Below are 15,428 nucleotides of genomic sequence, written 5' to 3'. Positions count from 1 at the left end.
TGGCGTGGTGGTAGAGCGGCGTGCAGTGGGGAGCTTCACCGATTTGATTTCTGTGTGCCCGGGTACAGGGTCAGTAGAAATCGGTGGTCTTCCTGCAAGATTGGCCATCTGAAAGAGCTCTGTATAAAAGAAAGCTCATCCTTCCAAAGTGGATCCTGTTGCCATGGATACCTTGTTCCTGTTCATCTTGCAAACCCAGGAAACCCCTTCGAGTTTTTGCATCTTACACAGAACAGCAGGCTGTGGTTTCCCCCGGGGCCGGTGGGGGAGGGGGGAGATAATATACAGAGCTTGACATCCTCTGAAATCTCCAGTTGAAGGGGATTGGTGTGAGCAAATCAGATAAGGTGAGGCCAAGAAAGGAAGCCAAATGTGCTTGTATAAAGCACATTCAAAGCACATTTCTTCCCTCAGAGATTTCTGGGCACTGTAGTTTGCTAAGGGTTGCTGGGCAATGTAATTCTGTGGGAGGTGAACTACAGTACCCAGAGTTCTTTGAGGGAAAGAGTTGGTTTTGAATGTTCTTTAAAGGTCTAATGTGTTTTCTCACCCCCAATCCCACCCCACAGAACAAAAGTCTTTAAGTCATTTCCATACAGGGTCTTTCTTATTGGTTCTATTACTGTTGTACCTCAGGTTAAGTACTTAATTCGTTCCAGAGGTCCGTACTTAACCTGAAACTGTTCTTAACCTAAAGCACCACTTTAGCTAATGGGGCCTCCTGCTGCCGCTGCGCTGCCGCCACACGATTTCTGTTCTCATCCTGAAGCAAAGTTCTTAACCCGAGGTACTATTTCTGGGTTAGCGGAGTCTGTAACCTGAAGCGTATGTAACCTGAAGCGTATGTAACCCGAGGTACCACTGTATAGTGGAGCTGAACCCAGGGCCATTTGTCAGGTTAGCAACAGAGTCCTATGTATGTCTACTCAGAATGTGGTCCATTGAGTTGAATGGAGCTTACTCTGAAGTGAGTGGCTATAGAATGGCAGTCTGCATGTGTTGAATATAGGAACCTGCTCACTGGACATATTCTTCTTTCTGCTTCCCAGTGTTACTGCTGCCTAGAGATGGTGATGGAATTCATTTCAGTTCACATTTAAAGCCGCACCTATATAATTCACACTTTGTCATATGTGACCCTTGTTTTGCCATGCACTTCTCCAACCAAGTCATCTGTACAGAAAGGCATCTACTGGAGTGAGGTGCAAAAGAAAAGTTCCTATAATAGTGAAGATAACATACAAAAGTGTATCTTCAATGTGTGGCGTAATGGTTAGTGTTGGACTGGGACCTGGGAGACCAGGGTTCAAATCCCCAATCAGCCATGAAGCTCACTGGGTGATCTGGGGCCAGTCACTATCTCTTAGCCTAACCTACCTCACAGGGTTGTTGTGAGGGTGAAGTGGGTTGGAGGATAACCATTTATACCACCTTGAGATCCTTGGGTGGTGCTATATAAATGTGGTAAATACAAACAAGCAAGCAAATATCTTGTTAGGCAAAATGGCTTTGTAAAAATGTGTACATTGGGAGAAGCCCACACTAAAATGTTCATTAATTTTCATGATAACTTTTTTTAAAAAAAAATATCACAAGCTGGTGTTGAAATACAGAGAAAGTGAAAGGAACCAAAATTGACAGGTGTTCCCCCAGCGCTCCTGCTTGCTTCACTCTGCCTTACTCCAAAAACCAAAGTAGGAAACAGAAATGAAACAACCCAGGACTGAGAGTCAGATGCATACTGAGTATATTAGAGGAGCTTTAAATGCATGTTTGGTAGGTAGAATATAAGAAAGGTAGAGGGTAAATATCCATATGTGAGAGACTGGTATTGGTTCTTCCTTTACCCTCTGGGTTTCAGGGTAAACTGTAGAGCTATCAGACTTACTTATGAATGTAAATCATCTACTTTAATCAACCCAGTTTCAAAGGTGGGGGGCAGGACTTGCAGAAGGAGAACAAAAGTGGGGAGCCCCAAACGACTCCATCATGGTTTGCCTAGAAGACAGGAGAGGAGAAAAAGAGTTTCTTGCTCAGTGTCAGAGAAGTTGGGATTCAATGGCTGTGCTTATATGTCATCTTCCTTCCCGAGAGTTTCCAAGTTGAGGCATGACATGGAAGAGTAGGAGGCTGTGGATGTGCACAAATAGCCCCTTTCACATTCTTGAAGGCAGCACAGCCGTGCCATTGTGGCTCACAGTATGCCTGCTTATTTGCTAATTATTGTTCTTCCTGGTCAAACAGATTTTGCAGGGGGTGTCATACAGCTTCAGGGTCTGGGGCAAGGCAAGTTGGTGATAGCCATCCCTTGATTTCTCAGCATCTGGTGGTCACAGGTAGACTGGCTTGAAACATGGATGCTCCACTTAGCTGATAGCCACTAGCTGACCTCTCCTCTGCAATACATAGCTAATTCTTTTGCTTAAAGTCGCAAATAATTGGACATGCATTTACATCGCTACAGGGCAGGACTTTCATTTATCTCTGAGGACTTCTTCTTAAACCATGAAGACAGCTATTGTGGCCCGACAGGAATTGAACTGGAAACTGCAATCACCATTTTAAGATGTGAATAACACCACACAGGGAACTAAAGGGCAGAGAGGGTTGCCAACTTTTCAGCAAGCCTCTGTTCCTATGCTTTTGACAGCAGCTTGATACGCAATTACATATCAAGATACAATCCTGTGCCTGTGAAAAGCTCCCCCTGGGAAACCCTGCAGATCAGTGTGCCCTGGCAGTCTCAGGAGCAGGGTCTGGCTTAGAAATTGGGAAGGGGGCAGATCTCCTCTTTCTCTGCATCTAAAAGAAGCCTTGAGGATCTGCTCCATATAACCAAAAGCTCTCCTGCCTCTCCAGAACAGAGACCAGCAAGCAGCCAGATGCCTCCAAGCTCACCTCCCACGCCTGCCTTCTGCTTGGTGTAACCCACGGGTGCTGCATTCATTGTCAGCGCTCCATTTTTCATTGGGACTCAAATGTTTATTCATCCCCCCACCACCTCCTGGTGGAAATCCTGAGGACAGCCTGTCCTGAAGCCTGATACCAGAGTAGCAGCTCCACACACCTCCTCCGTTGCCAGTGAGAATGAATAAAACATGATTGTCTGAATCCGCTCTCAGAGGACAAGGTGCTGGAATGGTTGGAGGGTTCCTGTCATCTCCTCTGAGAATTAATTTTCTCTTGTCGTTTTCCTCTCTGGTTTCAGTTAGACTGGGCTCCCTCCCTCCCTCCCTCCCCCCCAGCTGCCGCCTGTTCTCTGGGGTAGCGTAGAAGGAATGTGCTGTTCAGAAGAAAACAGTGGAACAGATTCCTCAAATGCAATGTTCAGATTCACATTTCCTTCCCATTCAGAGAGCTCATGTGCAAAGTCACGCCTGGTGCTTCAGCCTGCTGGCCTGGCCTCGCAAATGCATATTTAGGGTGGGGTGCCAGAATGCATTTGAAATGTTCATAGCAACGCACTGAAGGCATCGGTGCTAGTGAAAATGAAGACTACCTACACATATAGAATTAAACGGGTTTAACGGTAATGCCTTCTCCATAAGGAACTCTTGATATTGCGATTCTGTGACCTGGATTTGCACGGCACGAGAGGATTTCTGGATGTTCAAGGCCACAAAGTGGGTTTTTAGAGTCTTCATATCATGAAGACTTGGATTTCCACCTAGCTTCCCACCTCAAGTTTTGAACCCGGCTTTCATCAGATAGCTCTCGCTTAAAGAAATATAATTTTTCTTCTGAAAGGCATGTCTTGTATTGATTTCTCCTCAGTATTTTGCATACACTGACCTGGTTCAAGTGATGCTAAGCCAAACCATAGCTGCTTAGTGCCAATGTGTGAGGCTGCAGGCTCCCAGGGAAAAGATTCTGACCTTGTTGCTCCTCCCTGGTTGTTATGCGGCTGCACCATATGGAGCTATGTAGCCATGGTTTGCTCTTTGTTTGCTGCTCATGGTTTGTCTAGGAGAGCCATGGTCTGGCTTAGCATGACATGCCAACCAGGCACATATCTTAGTCATCCTCGCAACATCCCTGCAAGGCAGACAGTATTATTGGCTGCCTTAGCAGGGCCCATCTAGCTCAGTATTGTTGATGATGGCTAGCAGGAACCCTCTGAGGTTTTAGGTGATGCTGAAGATTGAACCTGAGACCGTTTGCATATAAAACAGGTGCCCTGCCTCTGAGCAGTCCAGTGCTAAGATGGGGGGGGGGGACTGGCTTGTATGTGGAGATATGGGTTAGGGGAGGTCATAAAAAAGAAAGAAATCATTCCCGGAACTATAAACTTTCCCCACTCTTCAGAGATGTCCCCTTGCAATGTAGCAATGAAATGCTCAGGCTTGGGTGGGTGTATTATCTAGGTCCTGGAGAGCAAAGCAGGGAAGATCGTGAGAGAGAAGGAAGGAAAACTGGTGCCCTCCAAGGACCTGAAGAACAGCATTGGTACAAGGCTTATGGACCAGTTCCAAGGTTTGCAAGCCTGAAGAGGCATGATCTTTCTGCAGTGGTCTTCCCCAGGTGAGGGGGTCTCCAGAGGTTTTGGACTACAACTCCCAGCACTTGGGGAAGACAGTCTTCAGGTGTGGAGAAAAAACGGTGTTGTGGTTCTCACTTGCCTATAGTTTAGCCATGTTATTCCATGGAGGTTGCTCTGGCTCCCCTGAGAGATAAACCTTAAAACCATCTTTCTGGCACACAGTAAATGCCATTGTTACCATCCTTCTTCTCCAGCGCGCATACAAAAGAGGAGGGACCCTTTTTCTTCAGCAGCTGCCCTGCTTTGACATTGCCCTCTCCTCTCCCCCCTATCCCATCTCTGAGCCCGTTCTGACCTTGACCATTGCTGAGCTTGGAGCACAGATAACATGCCCACAGAAGTAGAGAGGGGTGCCTGCTCATGTGTGTGTGTGTGTGTGTGTGTGTGTGCATTGTCCATTATTAAATGAATCCCCTGCCTCCCACAACCAAAACCGCCTTAAGTCTAGATTTAGCCAGAGTACAGCTTCCATTTCAGATGAGAGCAGAGACATCACAAAAGGCTTTGTATTCCAGGAAACCTCGTTAGAGGTTTAAATTATACGAATGGGCTTTTGAGCAGAGATCCTCATTATCTGGGCATTTGCAATTAATCCCCTGCTTTCCCATTTCTCTCTCTCTCTCTCTCCCCTCCCCCCTCTCCTCCCCCACAAATGCTCCGGATTCCTGGCTCCACAGCCCGATTTACCTTGACTGTCCCTTTCGATTTTGTAGGGTCGTGTGCAGCACCAGGACAGGAGTTAGAGATGTATGTTGTGGGTGATAGGGAAATATTGGAGATGATTACAAGCAGGCCCTGGGGATAAAGCCAGCAGCCCAGCCAGACAGTCCCTCAGGATATTTGGCATAATTTTTCCCCTGGCAGAAAAAAGGATATGCTTTGCACTCCCTGTTTTTGTGACGCTGAAGGGTTCCCCCCCTTCCTTTTGGAGAGAGTCCCACTAAGGTGATTGCTAGAGGACAACAAGGCCTGGAAATAAGTCCATCAAAGTCACTAGCCTGCTTCCTGACACAGATCTAGCCTAGGGGAACAGACCTAGCCTGTTCTCACCGCAAAGGGGAGAAATGCAATCCAACTCTTCCAGATTACTAAAAGCCCACACCTGGTCACCTGGAAGCCATCCTTACTCACCATATTTAGTAACATCTACATGAAACCAGAGTGAGGTCAGCCATGGTCTGGGAACTGAGTATCATCACAGGACTACGCCCTTTTTCTTCTTCTTTGCATCTTATTCAGGTGAGCCAGCAGATGTGCTGAATTGGCGCTTGGGACCAGTAATGGCCTGCATGTGGGCCACTCAACTGAATCTCATTCCTGACAAAACTAAGGTACTGTTGGTCATGCTTCTGACAAGGCTCACCATCTTTTCTGGAGAGATTGCACAACTTTGAAGGAACAAGTTCGCTCTCTTTTGGAAGGTGCATTGATCCAGATTTGTCTCTTGAGATCTCAGTGGTACTTTGTGTGCCTCACCTGCTTGGATAGCCTTTGTAGGCTGCTAACTCCCACTCTGCCAGGTCATTATGCTGCAAGCTTGCCAGTTCTGTGCTACTTTTGTAATCATTTATCAGATCTGAATACATCTGCACACTGGCAAAATCTCGGTTGAGCCGGTACGGTGAATAGACTAGTTATTCTCCCCCACCTAACCCTTGCAGGGTTGTTGTGAAAATAAAATGACGGGGAGAGCTGTGTACACAGCCTGGAACTCCTTGGAGAAAAGGCAGGGTAAGAATGAAATAAAGAAATGTCAAAATATGGAAGCAAGCGTGAGATAACAATTTCATAAACGGCCGTGACAGTTAGGGCATTGCCGTAAGAACACTCAATCACCAAAATAGCCTGTGAATAAGCCGCCATGGTCCCTGAATTCTCCATGCCACCAATTAAAATTGGCTGCACTGATTAATCAATTAAGGCTGCTTCCAGATGGACTGCTGCTAGTGCTAATCAATCATTGCTCTTCCTCTGGAAGCTACAAGCAAAATTGCAGTTGGCTTCAGACACTGTTGGGGTTGTTTCAGCCCTTCCCTCTATACTTATCCCTCTGTGCTTTGCCCACACCACTGGAGGTGACACTGCTGCTGTGGGGAGGGGGTGGCAGCTAATTTCACCCGAGCAATCATTGTGGGTGTGCACAATACGAGCAATCCTTTGAAATAACAGTGTGTATTGAGTGCTGTGTGTGCTTCTTCACTTAACAGCGATTGCCGATCAATGCCCATTAAATCACTGTGAACTGTAGAGCTGAAAGGGACCCCAAAGTTCATCAGTTCCAACCCATGGCTTAGGGCAGGGGGCCCATTGTTACATCCCAGTCTCTGCTTAAAAATCCTTTAACAACTACTGCCTTCTCATGCAAATCTGTTCCAAGGTCAAACAGCACATACTGTTGGGACATTCTTCCTAATGTTTAATCTAAATGTGTTTTCTTGTCCAGGTCCTACCCTCTGGAGCAATGGCTGATGGGAGTTGTAGTCCAGAGGGCACCAGGGTGGCGGAGGCTGCTCTAGAGCAATACAGATGGAGCATTTGCTCCACCATCTGCCCTTCAAGATATCTGAAGGTGGCTTCCATACAACCTGTTAAATGTCACTTTTATCACCTCCTTCAACCTTTTCCCCAGACCCCCATCATCATTGCAAGGGAGGCACTTCTTGCATTCTCAGTTGTGCAGGATATTGTACACCAGTAGTAATGCCTTGGATTGGTCCCATTGGTTAACTAGCAGCCAGTGCAGTGTTCTCAAGATCTTTGCAATATGATCTCTCTTCCCTGTCCAGGCAACATCCTGCTACAGCCTTCAGGCAGCCCCATACCCAGTGCATTGCAGCAGTCCAGATTGGAGAAGGGTCATTAGAGTTTGGGTTACTGATGCCAGGCTGTCTAGGAATAGCAGTTCTCCAGCTTGCTGGGGCTACGAAAGCTGCTTACTTTCACTCAGGTTCTTCCTGTATTTATTTCTGCTAAAGCAAATGTTTCCCAATTGCCCTGTGCCCTTTCTTCCAAAAAATAAGGCAAATGGAGAACTTGCTAGGCTCTTCTGTCTAGGAAGGGGTTTTCCAGCAGCAAATACTGCTCAAGGTTGGCACTCTTGGAAATTCTCCTTGCCGTGCAAAATCTGTGACTCGCGTGCAAAATCTGTGGCAAGGTAGGCACTCTTGAGTGGAAGAAATTCTTCTCCAGCTGCCATGGCAACTTGAGCGAATACCTGCAGATTTCCCTCCAGAAAGGGGGAAAGGGAGGGAGGGGAAAGGCTGCCACAGCATCTGCCAGCGGGGTCCTGGGAGGGTTCTTGTCTGCCCCTGGGAATCTTTGAGCACAAGAAACCAGGAGGAGACTTTTGTTCCCTTGAGAGGCAGACAGGAAGAAAACTGCAGAGCAGGCAGAATTCTGGCAGCAACTGCACAGAAGGACAAATGGGGACTGGGGAGGGTGGGGAGTCTGTTGGGGGCTGGTGGCCTTGTGGCGTTTGGGAATAGGTCTTGGTCAACTCAGAGGGAGGACAGATGAGGCGACACACTTATTCCATTCTGAATAATGGAAGCCTCAACTGAGAAAACAAAATCAAAAGACAGATCTAGGGTTGCAAACTGGCGAGCACAAAAAAGGACCCACGAACCCCACAGATCAAAGCACAGCTAGAAAGGCCCATTAATAAGTTGGCAACCATACCGAGTCAGGCCATTGGTCCATCTAGTTCAGTACTGACTACAATGAGTGGCAGGGGGTCTTCAGGGTTTCAGGCTGGGGTCTTGCCCAGCTCCACTTGGCGATGCAGTCAGGGATTGGGCATGGGATTTTCTGTTGTGTGGAAAGGAGATGCTCTGCCACTGAGACTGTGGCTTAGTGTGGGGAGCTAGGAGGGGAAGGGGCATCTGTGTGAGGGCATCTGCCTTGCAAGCAGAAGGTTTCTGGTTTGGTCCCCAGCATCTCCACATAGGGTTGGGAGGGACTTTGACCTGAATTCCTGGAGTCCCGCTGCCAGTCAGCATTGGCAATGCTGGATGGACTAATGATCTGACTCCATATGTTATGAGTTTGGGGAGGGGGAAGTAGGCTGTATGTGAGATCCTTCTAACCCCTGGCTCCAGCAAGTGCTAAAATATAAGCCAGGCTAGCTTCCTGTGCTGAGGCGATCACCTGGGTGATGGGTCATTCAGGTAAACAAAGGAAAGGGGCTCTGTGAGAGACGGCAAATGGGTGGGAGCTTCCAGTTAGTTAGAAGGACAAAGCCAGAGTTTAGAGCTGATTTGCAGTCAGGTGGGCCAGAATCAAAGCAGCAAGCAGGGAAGCAATAGAAATAAGGCAATGGTTGATTTCTGTTTGAATCAAAGGCTGTGCTTATGGGAAAAACAAGACTTCTCTGAGCTGTTAATGCTGTGAGTTCCTCCACCGTAGGCTCAGGCTATATGTGTGTGTAAAAACAAACCATATACAGTGGTACCTCGGGTTACATACGCTTCAGGTTACAGACTATGCTAACCCAGAAATAGTACCTCGGGTTAAGAACTTTGCTTCAGGATGAGAACAGAAATCGTGCTCCGGCGGCGCAGCAGCAGCAGGAGGCCCCATTAGCTAAAGTGGTGCTTCAGGTTAAGAACAGTTTCCGGTTAAGAACAGACCTCTGGAACAAATTAAGTATTTAACCCGAGGTACCACTGTATCATAAAGACACCACAGTCTCTGCTATGCTGAGAGCCAGTGTGGTGTAGTGGTTAAGAGTGGTAGACTCGTAATCTGGTGAACCGGGTTCACTTCCCCGCTCCTCCACATGCAGCTGCTGGGTGACCTTGGGCCAGTCACACTTCTCTGAAGTCTCTCAGCCCCACTCACCTCACAGAGTGTTTGTTGTGGGGGAGGAAGGGAAAGGAGAATGTTAGCCACTTTGAGACTCCTTCGGGTAGTGATAAAGCGGGATATCAAATCCAAACTCTTCTCATTTCCAAAAGGAACCACAAAGTGTTTGGAACCCCTGGAATCTCATACCACTTGGAGATTGGGGTGGCATGCAACAAATCCAAAGCAACTTCCTATGTTCCTGTTTTCCTTGCAGTTGCAAAGAGTGGGTGCTCCTGTGCTTTTTATCACTGTACAGAAGAGGAGTTTTTGTCTGGTGCAGCTAATTGGGCAGGATTGAGAAAAGTGAATGTGGTTCTAACCTCTTTTAATTAAACTAACCCCTTTTTAAAAATGACAGGTTAGTGGTCATTGCAACATCCTGTAACAAGGAGTCCCATGTATTAATTGGTATGCTGCATGAAGAGGCCCTTCCTTTTGAGCATCCTAAATTTGCTGGCCACCCAGTTGTTTGGATGAGTTCTGGAGCTGAGAGAAAGAGAGAGGGAGCATTTTTGCTTTTGTTTGAATGACTAAAATAGACTAGACATCAGAATTCTGATCACCGATCTGCATTCACTGTCTCTAGCATCTCATCTTAGTCTGCTCCTAAAATCCACTGCCTTCATGAATGTAATTGGCCACTATGGTGCACCCATCCACATTCATCATCCTTTTCCTAAATGAAAAGGTTTTTCATAGAATCATAGAATCATAGAGTTGGAAGAGACCACAAGGGCCATCGAGTCCAACCCCCTGCCAAGCAGGAAACACCATCAGAGCACTCCTGACATATGGTTGTCAAGCCTCTGCTTAAAGACCTCCAAAGAAGGAGACTCCACCACACTCCTTGGCAGCAAATTCCACTGTCGAACAGCTCTTACTGTCAGGAAGTTCTCCCTAATGTTTAGGTGGAATCTTCTTTCCTGCAGTTTGGATCCATTGCTCCGTGTCCACTTCTCTGGAGCAGCAGAAAACAACCTTTCTCCCTCCTCTATGTGACATCCTTTTATATATTTGAACATGGCTATCATATCACCCCTTAACCTCCTCTTCTCCAGGCTAAACATGCCCAGCTCCCTTAGCCGTTCCTCATAAGGCATCATTTCCAGGCCTTTGACCATTTTGGTTGCCCTCCTCTGGACACGTTCCAGTTTGTCAGTGTCCTTCTTGAACTGTGGTGCCCAGAACTGGACACAGTACTCCAGGTGAGGTCTGACCAGAGCAGAATACAGTGGCACTATTACTTCCCTTGATCTAGATGCTATACTCCTATCGTAAGGAAGATGCTACAAATGTGCTTTCTGGATCAGTAATCTAACAATGTTTGTTAGACAAGATTAACAGCCAGTCCAGGTTGCCCAAGACAGTTGTCCATGAGAAGCTCATGAGCAAAGCAAGAAGCTGGTGGCTGGTGCCCATTGGGACTGGAAGGGTGGGAGGCAGGGATCCCAACAGTAGGTGGTGCCAGACCCAATGAAAGGCAGAGCCAACTCATTTTGGCTTGGTCCCCATACTCCTCCCTGCTGAGTTCTGCAAGGAGCAGCCCTGAGACAAAGGAAGAGGAAGGTATTTGCTTCCACCCCATGGACTGGTTGTAAGTAACAAGGTGGGGGGGGGAGGCTGGCAAAGGACAAACCATGCTTGGTACATTCACCCTAATGGGCAAGCCTCCACTGAAGCTGATGGCCTTCCATCCAACATCTTGAAGGTATTTTTGTACCTCTCTAAGGCTACAGTCCTGGGCACACTTACTAGGGCAGGTATGTTGAACTTGTCCTCCCCACCACAACATTCTGAGACTATAGCTCCCATCATTGCTGGCTACTGACCATGCTGGCTATGGCTGATGGGAGTTGGTGTCCAACCACACCTGAAGTGCCACAGGTTTCTTATCACTGTGCAATTGAAGTCTATGGGATTTGTTTCTGATTAAGCACACAGAGGATCTGGCCACACCTTCTCCTTTTCTGCTATATTGCCCTCCTTGGACAAGGTTCTGTCTCCATGGGTTTTAGTGCCTAGACTGCCTTCCAAAACCAAATGGGTTCACATAATTGCTTTCCAGGGATAATGAAGTGTGATGCCTTTCTCTTCTCCTCCAGGGCTATGTGGTCTGCACCATGTGCCCTGTTTTCTAAACTGCTGGCAGCAGGCCCCATCTCCCTCCTGAAATCCATGCCAACCCAAGGGATTAGCATGGTTTTAGGGAACGGTTTTTCGAATCGGAAATGGGATGCTTTCAAATCGCTCTGCGTCAATCATTTTGCTGTCACTCATGCAGCAGAGGATTAAAATAGCTATGAAGATGATTATCGGGGGGAGGGTGATCACCTGCTTGGGAAGTAGGGGAGCCAAACAGACCCCCACAAACCAGGGAATCTTTGTCTTTGATCTGCATAGAAGCCGTCTATCAAAACAATAAGGTCCTTCAAGATCATAAATGTTGCTCCATTTTGTTCATGTTCAGTTGATTCACCATGAAGATAATGTTAATCTTTTTTCTGTCCCTAACAGTCCCTTAATAGAACTGTTTTGAACCTTTTTGCAAAAAAATGTGTCCTTCTTAGAATGCACATTATTTTGTGTGTGGTTTCCCCCTCTATTTGTCACCATTGTGTCTATTTGTATTTGCAGGTCCTTATTGCAGGGATCAGAGGTTGCACTGAGGATCTGCTGGTTGGTCAGGCCTGTTGGAAAAGACAACCACTGTGGTTAGAAAATAGTATCCACCAGCAGGACCAGCAGCAGTTTATTAGGGCACAGACTAGGATGAACAAGACACCCCATCTCTTGGAAGCAATTGTGTATCTATGCATCTGCAGTGTATGCATTACTGTTGGTTAATTCCCGAAGCAGGTGACACCTATTGATGAGAGCAATTTAGGTTGATTAAGCAGGTTGATGTCATCAAACCTTTCTGAACCTCTTGTGTTCATATTTATATAGCAGCCAGGGTTTCAAAACACAACAGTTCTTGATGATGGTCTGGTTGGCTTAGGTGCTTGACAGAAGCAAGGTGGTTCTGTGCTCTGGAGCCTGTTGCATCCTGGGTCCCTGATATTAACATGGGGATTTACTCTGCCCTTGCTGCTTGAGCTCAAGGCTGGCCTGAGACGTTTTATTTCTGCCCCGCATCCCAAATACAAATACCAACTTCAGGGGAGATATTTTTCTCATGATCACAGCAGGGGAAGGAAGGAGTAAAACGTCCTGCTCCTGCCAGCTGCAATTCCAGTAATGAATAACATCACCCCCCATCCAGGTGATGCCATTTCCTTTTTTAAAAATCTGCATATTAGTTTGGCCCGGACTAGGAAGTCCTTGCTTCAAGTCCTTCCTCCAGCATTAATTCACCAAGCTACTAACTCTCAGACTCTGTTCCTCCATTAGAAATATAGGGGTAATAACCTACCTTGGCTCACCTTAAGGGTGGTTGTTCAAAGGATTGCTGAAAAAACACAGGAAATGTGCTTTGAGCTCTTTAAGACTATGTACACACTATATCTTTAAAGCACATTAGAAACACATTCCCCCCCCCCCAATAGTTCTGGGTCCCTGTGATCCCTAAGAGTTGCTGGGAATCATAACTCTGCAAGGGGTAAAGGATGCGCCCAACCTAAAGCTTTCTATGTTTGCTAAGCAGCGGCATTGCTGTCACGCAAATTCCAGAGGGGCTGCCCTTTGAGTCCGTAGCACCTTAAAGACTAACATTTATTGTGGATTAAGCTTTCATGGATTAGAGTCCACTTAATCAGATGCAAATGCAGCCTAGTCCCCCACTGCTCCTGGCCAGGATGCCCGTGTGGTAAAACACACCATGAGAGATCAGTACGACAAACAGTGTGTTGTTGTTTTTTCTTTGTTGCTTAGCGTTCTCTGGGAATCTTGTTAGAGAGATGACTCCCCAGCCCTGCCCAGCAACATCTTCCTAAAGGTTTTATGGTTCCACCCAGAACTGGAAATGGGGCTGTAATTTTAATCACTCTATCAATGTTTATTTGTGTAATTTAGAGCAAGGATGCCTCTTCCTCCCATCTGTCCAGGCCATCTGCTCCTTTCGTCACTCCCAAACAGCCCTGCCTGGCCTTTGATTGAGATGGTGCAGGAGTTTAGGGAAACGGGGGGGGGGGTGGATTTACCTGATTCAGAAAGTGCCTGGCACACACAGTGGCTCAAAGTGAGCAGACCCCTGCCGGGACCCCCCAAACGCTACATGATGAGAGAGTGGGCAGAATAGGTGGATGAAATGATAGACCAGCCTGGCGAAAAGTCTGCAAATGCCACTGGTCCACACCATGTTTTGCTTGCCTGCCAATATGAAGCATTTGTGGCATGTTGGTAGCCTGAAAGTTGGAGGTGGGGGAAAGAAAGCTCAGGGGCACTCACCATAGGCACCCATTAGCTCGTATCATCAAAAGTGCAATACTCTTCAGCTTCATCTCAGACAGGTTCTTCTTTCACGTGTCCCCCCATTAGATGCTCCCCATTTGGGGGGGGCGTGTTCAAAGCCTGCTAGATGCAAGTAGTTTTGGTGAGCCTTGGAACTAACAAATCCATAGATTATCAAAACCACTTCTTCCAGAATGAATGCATTAAAGTTTCTAAGTTAAGTTTAAAAAAAAATGCACATAGAAATGAAAGTGGTCACCTGACATGAGTGGCCCTTTGCTGGTCTCAGGGTCCCAACCAATGCTCAGCCCTGCTACTCTCTGGAGGTGGTCCTGGAAAGGGGGTAATGCAGAGGGTTGTACAAGCGTCATTGGAGCTTTAGGAACACAGGAAGCTGCCTTATGCAGGATGAGACCATTGCAGTGGCATAGCGTGGGGGGTGCAGGGGGGGCTGGCCGCACCAGGCGCAACATCTGGGGGTTAGGGTTAGGGGGCACAAATCCACGGGTTAGGGGGCGCAAATTACTTGCCTTGCCCCGGGTGCTGACAACCCACGCTACGCCACTGGACCATTGGTCCAGTATTGTCAACACTGACCGGCAGCAGTTTCCCAGGGTTTCAGACAAGGTCTCTCCGAGACCTACAGGGAGACGCTGGGGATTGAACCTGGGACTTTTTGCATGCAAAACAGAAGCTCGGTGTGTCTAATGAGTGTCCCCTTTTTGCTCAGTAGCAGCTGTGGTTGGCACGGCCCAAAAGTCTGGGATCCAACACCAGTCCATTCAATGACCTTCAACCTCCCACCCCACTTCCTTTGATGGATATTTATGGTGCTTGTGCTTGGTTTTCTATCCACATCTGCAGAGCAAGAAGTTACATCAGGGAAAGTGAAGCAACAGCCGACACAGGAAATTTGAAGCAGAGAAGTGACAGCCAGTGCAGGCACTTCAAAGCCCCCCAAGAGATCTAGTGCAGACCCCTGATTTCAACAAGCTGCAGAGCACAGGAGACTGCTTCTCACTCATGTTTTTAAGCTCCTGCTATCCAACACACAGAGGGCTATTTTCTCTAGGGCTGCCCTAGCACTACCCTTGCCTCATGGTCTGCAAGAAGGCAGGGAAGCTGCGTCTTCCAAGCCTCCCCTGTTGCCCTCTGGCCAGGTCGCTGCTCTTCAAGGAAGTCACAGAGGCTCCCAAAGGTGCTTCCTCCATATGGCGTGGGGTGGGTGGGAGCATTTGGACTTCAGCATATCTCTTCGGTGGAGCCAGCTACTTCCAAGGAAGGGTCCCTGGGGTGGCGATCTGAAACCGATCTAAAACAGATGTGCGTTTGCTGCCAGGGATGTTGCAATGGATGCTCCCCCCCGCACCCCCCTCTCACCCTCTTCCTCTTCGTTCCCCCATTTTCTCTCCTTTGCAAACGAGGAAATCGAAACATGCAAATCGCTCCCCCCCCCGTCCATCAACCCCCCCATGTCAATCAAAGTTCCCCTCTCCGCTGCGGGGGGGGGCGTAATTCTCGGCAGAGTCCTGTAGGCTGGGCGCCTCTTGCGCCCAGTCGGACTGTACCATCCTGGCCCCAAGAAAGGGGAGGGAGGAGGGTTGCTTCGGGGGTGGGCGCCGCGGGGGCCGGCTGCGTTTGAAGCCGGGCGGGG

This window comes from Podarcis raffonei, chromosome 8 (assembly GCF_027172205.1).
Source record: "Podarcis raffonei isolate rPodRaf1 chromosome 8, rPodRaf1.pri, whole genome shotgun sequence".
Classification (NCBI taxonomy): Eukaryota; Metazoa; Chordata; class Lepidosauria; order Squamata; family Lacertidae; genus Podarcis; species Podarcis raffonei.
This window is presented reverse-complemented; position numbering follows the sequence as displayed.